This window comes from Cygnus atratus, chromosome 3 (assembly GCF_013377495.2).
Source record: "Cygnus atratus isolate AKBS03 ecotype Queensland, Australia chromosome 3, CAtr_DNAZoo_HiC_assembly, whole genome shotgun sequence".
NCBI lineage: Eukaryota > Metazoa > Chordata > Aves > Anseriformes > Anatidae > Cygnus > Cygnus atratus.
In genome coordinates this window covers 90,231,577-90,238,774 of record NC_066364.1, presented here as the reverse complement: position 1 = coordinate 90,238,774, position 7,198 = coordinate 90,231,577, and the positions used below count along the sequence as shown (strand labels likewise).

Genomic DNA, 7,198 nt, shown 5'->3' with positions numbered 1-7,198 from the left:
AGTTCTGGGCTCTGCAATATAAAAAAGATGTTAAGGTACTTGAATGTGTTCAGAGGAAGGCAACAAAGCTGGCAGAAGGGCTGGAAGGAGTGTCCTGTGAGGAGATGCTGAGGACACGTAGTTTGTCTAGTCTGGAGAAAAGAAGGCTGAAAGGTGACCTCATGGCTCTTTAAACTTCAGGAGGAGGGGGAGGGATGAGTCTCTTCTCCCTATTAACCAGTGACATAATGGATGCAGGAATTCAAAGCCAGCCTACTATCAAAAAGCAAGATTGGCAAACCCTAGGTTAAGGAATCCAAAGCCTGTAAATGTCCATGGGGACAGTTGTTTATGCTTTCACAGTCTTTCCCCATCCAGCCAGACCTGCAGTTATCACCTACTCTACATTAAAAAATGGTGTTCCAAATCTAGGAAAAGGTATAAATTAGGTTTTGCAGTAATTGGACCTATTGTGTCCCACTGGAATTTACTTTCTACGAGTCATTTAGTACAGGAGATGGTAGATCTTCAGAGGAATAATAGCATCATCCTCATCTTTCTGTTTCATAACGTTTTGCTAATTATATCATAGGTGACTTTCTCCTCTCCCCCCTGTGTGGAAGCAGCTCTCAGGCATGGCAGACAGAAGTGCTGTTATGCTAGAAACATTTTTCTAGATGCTTACTTTCATCTCAGTTAAAAATTACCCTTCATACCTTCTGCAAACATTAAAGATCACCTGGTGAGTTTTATGTCTGCTCAGATTCATTCTTGTCTGTGTATTCCAGGACATGTTAGAGTCATCATTATTACTACTTCCACTTACAGGAGAGAAAAAGAGTGTACCTGATTGATCTGGAATAAAGCTAAAGCAGATTTGGACTCCAGCAGCTATAAAACACATTAGCTTTTCTGCCTCTTATTTTAGTGGCAAAGGAGTTTTGTAACCTCTTGTAAGAATAATTTGCCAGTCACGCTACTGTCCCCTAGTACCAGCTTGCATAGTAGGTTCTGGGTGAATCAATAGAATTGGTTCTGGGTGCCAGAAATGGGAAGCTAAGACCAAAGTTAAGAAACACTCTTGACAGGAGGAATGGTGAACATTTTTAAAGTCACGAAAGTACATTACTATTAGAAACCCAACCTTTATTCCAAAGGAAGACAGGCTTTACCCAATAGTTCAAAACATCAAAAAACTTGTGTTTTTAAAAACTAAAAGTGCATATTTGTTTCCTCTTCTACTGTTTCAGTGGACATGTAGGTGATGATACAGCTATTGCTGAAGATGATGAGACTATTTCCACTGATTCCACAGACAGCCGTTCAGGCCCTCACACAGGTAAAGGCAAAAAAGCTGTTTCTCATTTATGATCAGTACTCATTATTCTGTTCTGAACACATAAAGGGACCTTAAAAGGCATAACTGCAAATTGTGCTTATTTTTAGCTCTCTCTGCGTCAACCAGGATGGTGAAAAAGAATTTATATGGAGGCATGAATCAAGTCTAACATCTTCAATGATTGGTAATTCATTTAAGGGCTGACCAGCACTTTAAAATCCTAGATATTTAGTGAATAAAAAATGTTTCCCATACAGGTTTGATGGTGGTAAGTCTGCAGCTTTAATGAGAGATGGCAATAACCATCAGTTTATTTTCAGTATTGATTGAGACATGGATTCCTGCCAGTGTTCCCAGAGGATTCAGAAGGACAACGAAATGTGTAAACAAAACTATGCACAGCATAAAGTGCAGACAGAGGAAAAGCAGGACCCTAACATAAAGCACAACTCCTGCCCAGTTTTTGCTATTGTAAATTTATTTTTCTTGGCAATGTACTCTACTGATAGACCACATGCTACTCCAATTAAGTTACAGTGGCAATTGCATCTTTTTATCTGAAAGTAAATTTGAGGCATATTATGAAAACTCAGATAACACCACAGCTAGCTGTTGATTTTGTCATTTAACAAAACCTTTGAACTATGCTTTATCTGTTTTTGCTTTAATGCTTAAAAGGTTATCTCCATCTCACTGGTGGGAAATGGAGGCAAATATTATGAAATATAGGGCTGTATAAAAATTCTAGCTCATTTTCTTGGACATGCCAGAGTCCTATGACAAAAAGTTAAGAGAAGCAAAATGAATTCTACAAGATCAATAATGATCAAATATCAGTTGCAGAGTTAAGAGCCAGAGCTCCATGTTCCGACTACCTTTCCTCTAACCACCAGTAGATCTTGCTGTTCAGAAGGCAAGACTTCTGTAGTTAGCACACTTTGCCTGTTTTGCTCAACTTGTGAAAAAAGCATACACCCATGGGGAAAATGTGAGAATAACTACATCTCCCATGCTTTCTGATTAATGTAAAAAATACCAGAGTTACTTAAATACACCAGTTATAATTGGTAATGGGGAGATAGGAGCAACATTATGGTTTTTTTTTTGTCCCTTGATTAAGACAATTCATAGCTATTGCAATTATACAGCATGCTGTATTTATTAACCCAGCAAGCACTCTCAGATGTTCATCAGCCACTTGCATGTAATCTGGTCAGACAGTATCTTCAGTACAAAAATTGCTTTTGATGGTAAATTTATGGCATCCAGCAGTGATAGCCAATCTGTTGCATTGCAAAGCTGCCCTGAGTGAGAGCTTCCTGTGAACTGAGAGATTTGTGGTTTGTATCATTCAGTTCAATCAGTTTCATCACTGAAAGTGTCATTAGCATTCTTGCCGTCATTCATTTCCAGTTCCACTGCAGCTTCTGTAGGCATCAGTTGAAGAAACTTTAAAAAAAGGGTTATTTCTGACCTGACCAGAATCAGGGAAGTACCTGTATTGTGGTGACAGTCTTGTCCTATTAAACTTCATATCCGCATTTCTTTAAAAATAGTAAACTGTCTCCTTATATGATGTGTTCATTTATTTGCTCATAGGTTCAAAAGCAAGCTATACTCAACTGTGTTCCCTAAGATCTCCACACCATTTAAAACATATCTGTTGAAATAAGCAAGCTCCGAAACTTGCCTGCAGAAATCAGAAGAGATGTATTGCCCCAGCCTAGTATAAATCAGAATAGCTCTATTGATTTCAATAAGTTATTTTCAAGGATACCTGCAAAACCTCCCAGTTATAGAAATACTATCTGCAGTGCACACAGATTGATGCTTCATTAACAAAATTAGACTTTCTGCAAAAGTTTGCACTGTTCAGGTTTTTTTGTTGTTGTTGTTTTGTTTTGTTTTTTTGATTTGTTTTTTTTTCCCAGTAAGAACATTTTTATATCATACCATACCCTGCATCAGGCACAATGTCTGTATGCCTACTGTAAAATCATGTAACCATTTGGTTCACCATAGATGTTAGTTAACTTAAGAAAACTGTCCTTGTTTTGAAGGTAGCATTTATATCTAAAGACGTAAGCAGTTTTCCATATCTCAAAGGTGTTTGCATATGCATATGTTTGTGACACTGACTCTGCTGTCCTCTCACCATAAACTTTTCTATCACTGTTCCAGAGAAAGGCAGCACTGTTGATGACAATGATAAGAGTATGACCTACAAGGAATATATGAAAAAAAATGTAGAGTGTGGAATGTTCTTGCAAGGCACACTCAGCAAAAAAGTCAGAATGAAAAATGACCCAAATGCCAACAATGCCAATGAATTTAGAGTAAAACTCTTGGAATAAACTTCAGAGAAGAAAAACATAAGCATAATTTTCATTTTATTATAGTTTTGTAAGAGGTAAGAAGTTTCAGTCTTGGTGAATTATAGGCCTCGATGAAGAAGAATAAAACTAGTTGTTTCTGTATGAGACTTAAATTCCTCAAATACCACTGGTACACTAAGGAATGTATCTTGTAGTTTTGGGTTCTCAGCCAATTTGTATCATGCCAGTAGCATCATATTCAAGCTTTGTAGCTTATCTGGAAATACGATAAAACAGGGCAGGTCTGACCATAAAACAATGCCATATTTTCTGTTAAAATGAACTTACTGGGGGTTAAGAGAAATATTGTTTGTCTGCTGACAGTTTGGAAATCTTAGAAGACCCTTTACAATAAGATAGCCTGGAAATACTGCCCACAAGTTAGTGTTTGTGTGCACTAGCTGTCTTCAAGGAGTTGTTCCAAGGAAAGAACATTATTGTCCCTTCAGGGGGCATTTTGGTTAATTTTATTGTGTTCCACAAGGGATTACTTCTAATCTTAATTCTTCTTCTTTTGTATTCAGCCCTCATCAGAATACGGTTCTTGATGTAGAAGGGCTGACTGTCTCCAATCCATTCTTTCTAACTGAAAGCATTGAACCATCTGTGTAGATAATTCAACCTGGTATAGGCTCCCTTTATAATTTATCTGGTTGCCCGTGATGCTCTACTAACTGCATTTGAAAAATGGGAGAAAAATCATATACAAGTAAATCAATGCAAAGTTTTAATCCTTGATTTTTGTATTAGCCAAGAATGGTTTTAGCTGTTTTTTTTACATGTCCTGATTTCAGTTAGGACAGTGTTAATTTTCCTCCTAGTAGCTGGTAGGGTGCTCTGTTTTGGATTAGGATGAGAAGAGTGCTGATAACACGCTGATGTTTTAATTGTTGCAGAGCAGTGCTTACACCAAGGCAAGAACTTTCCAGCTTCTCGCTCTGTCCTGCCAGCGAGCAGGCTAGGGGTGCAGCAGGAGCTGGGAGGGGACAGACCCAGGACAGCTGACCCAAACTGGCCAAAGGGGTATTCCATACCATCTGACGTCACGCTAAACAATATATAGGGGTGGCTAGCCAGGGTGGGGGGCTGGCTGCTCAGGGATAGGCTGGGCATCGGTCAACGGGTGGTGAGCAATTGCATTGTGCATCACTTGTTTCGCGCTTGTTTCGTTTAAAGCTGCCTGGCCGAGAGGGACCTGGGAATACTGGTTGATAGGCAGCTGAATATGAGCCAGCAGCGTGCTCAGGTGGCCAAGAAGGCCAACAGCATCCTGGCTTGTATAAGAAGCAGCGTGGCCAGCAGGTCTAGGGAGGAGATTGTCCCCCTGTACTCGGCTCTGGTGAGGCCACACCTCGAGTACTGTGTTCAGTTTTGGGCCCCTTGCTACAAGAAGGACATGGAGGTGCTCGAGAGAGTCCAGAGAAGGGCGACGAAGCTGGTGAGGGGTCTGGAGAACAAGTCTTACGAGGAGTGGCTGAAGGAGCTGGGCTTGTTTAGCCTGGAGAAGAGGAGGCTCAGGGGAGACCTCATCGCTCTCTATAGGTACTTTAAAGGAGGCTGTAGAGAGGTGGGGCTTGGTCTATTCTCCCACGTGCCTGGTGACAGGACGAGGGGGAATGGGCTAAAGTTGCACCAGGGGAGGTTTAGGTTGGATATTAGGAAGAACTTCTTTACTGAAAGGGTTGTTAGGCATTGGAATGGGCTGCCCAGGGAAGTGGTGGAGTCACCATCCCTGGCAGTCTTTAAGAGACGTTTAGATGTAGTCCTTAGTGATATGGTTTAGTGGAGGTCTTGTTAGTGTTAGGACAGAGGTTGGACTAGATGATCTTGGAGGTCTCTTCCAACCTAGACAATTCTGTGATTCTGTGATTCTGTACACGTTATTATTAGTAATACTATTATTATTATTATTATTATTATTGTTATTATTTTTTTCCTGTCCTAATAAACTGTCTTTATCTCAACTCACAGGCTTCACTTTCCCGTTTCTCTCCCCCATCCCAGAGAGGGAGGGGGGAGGGTGAGCGAACGGCTGTGTGGTGTTTAGCTGCCGGCCGGGTTAAACCACAACGTTACACCAGTGCTAAGCTGAAATTTCCCATATGAAAGGAACTATCTGTCTGCCTTCCTAGGCAGGGGCTTGTCTTCATTGCAGGCAAGTAGTGTTTCTAATCATTGCCATCTAATGAGCATATTAACCTGGATTTCTGTTTTCATTGTGATTTCTTTCAGTATTTCAGCCTAGTCAACTACTGTATTGCTAAAGAAGACCATTACTCATTCAATAATAGTTGTGAATTCAGGCTTATTGCAAGGATACAGGCAAAAGGTATCTGTTTATTTAATTTCTTTTTAATCAGCTAAAGAAGTGAAACTCTATGATGGATCAGCAAAGGAAAAGCTATTATAAAAAGGATCCAGTGAATTGTCTATAACAATAGTCAATGACAATAAAGTAATGCATTACTTTTTCAACCAACAGCATAAGCATTAACTGTTCAATCAGCCAATACTAACTAGCAACAGGAAAAACGAGTGAGAGGAAGGCAAAGTGATGTACCCAACAGCTCCCAGAAAACCCAGGCAGAGCTCCAACAAGATGGTGGAGATTTCTGGTGCTCTTCCCAGTACCCTGTGCCACACTCCCTGCCTGAACAGCCAGCCCCACAAATTCAACCCCTGACATCAGTGACAAGCATACTCAGGAGGCCCATCTGTGGTGAGGCTAATTCAGCTATCTATAGATTTTCCTTTTCAGCACTACAAAGACTGTTTCCAAATCTCTAACTGCAAGACAAGAGGCCCACAGCTAGAGGTGGCTTCACCTCCAGTGCCAAAAGGATCTTTTCTCACTGCAGCTGACCTCATTGCTGAAGACACATTATTTTAGCACACAACCTGACCTAAAAGTCAGAGGCTCACCATGACGGCATAAAAGCCAATGTGCATTTTCTAAATTTGCCATTTCCTAAAGCAGAGAAGGAAGCTTATTCCAAAGACATTTGTGTTCAGGTAGGCTAACAGAGGCTCAGTGTACTGACATTGATTTTCAGGGGGTATAAACAAACAAGGTCTGCCCTCTGACTTAATATCTCAAGGAATAAATGTTTACTAGTTGGCCACAATGTAAAAACAGATTGAATATTCACATTTTGGTGACAGCTGTACGATTACATTTGACTTCTTCTTCAACCTTTTTTCAGCCTCTCTTTCAAAATACTTATACTAGTACAAATTCATTGAAAGAGAATATCACACTTGCTGCCTAAATTCATTGTATTCCAAACCGAAAGTTTTACACAATTATATTTGCCTTGAGGAAAATATTGAGTACTGTATGAAGATCAAATTCAGCTAATAACACTATTAAAAAGGAGAGAAAAAAGGTTATTGTCTAACTGTCCTGCAGCAAAATTGTTAACATTTGTCATTGAAGTAGAGGGATCTTTTTTTTTTTTTTTTTTACACAGTATCCCTATAATTTTTTTGCAGTCGAGTAATTAAT

The 7,198-nt window shown here is 39.9% G+C and overlaps 1 long non-coding RNA gene across 1 annotated transcript; it reads left to right on the top strand.

Annotated features, from left to right (window-relative positions):
• The first annotated feature begins 1,282 nt into the window (after nucleotides 1-1,282).
• Nucleotides 1,283-1,572, top strand: LOC118257136 (uncharacterized). Its single transcript, XR_004781476.2, has 2 exons — nucleotides 1,283-1,318; nucleotides 1,426-1,572. It is a non-coding gene; the product is annotated as an uncharacterized LOC118257136 (long non-coding RNA).
• Nucleotides 1,573-7,198: the final 5,626 nt, after the last annotated feature.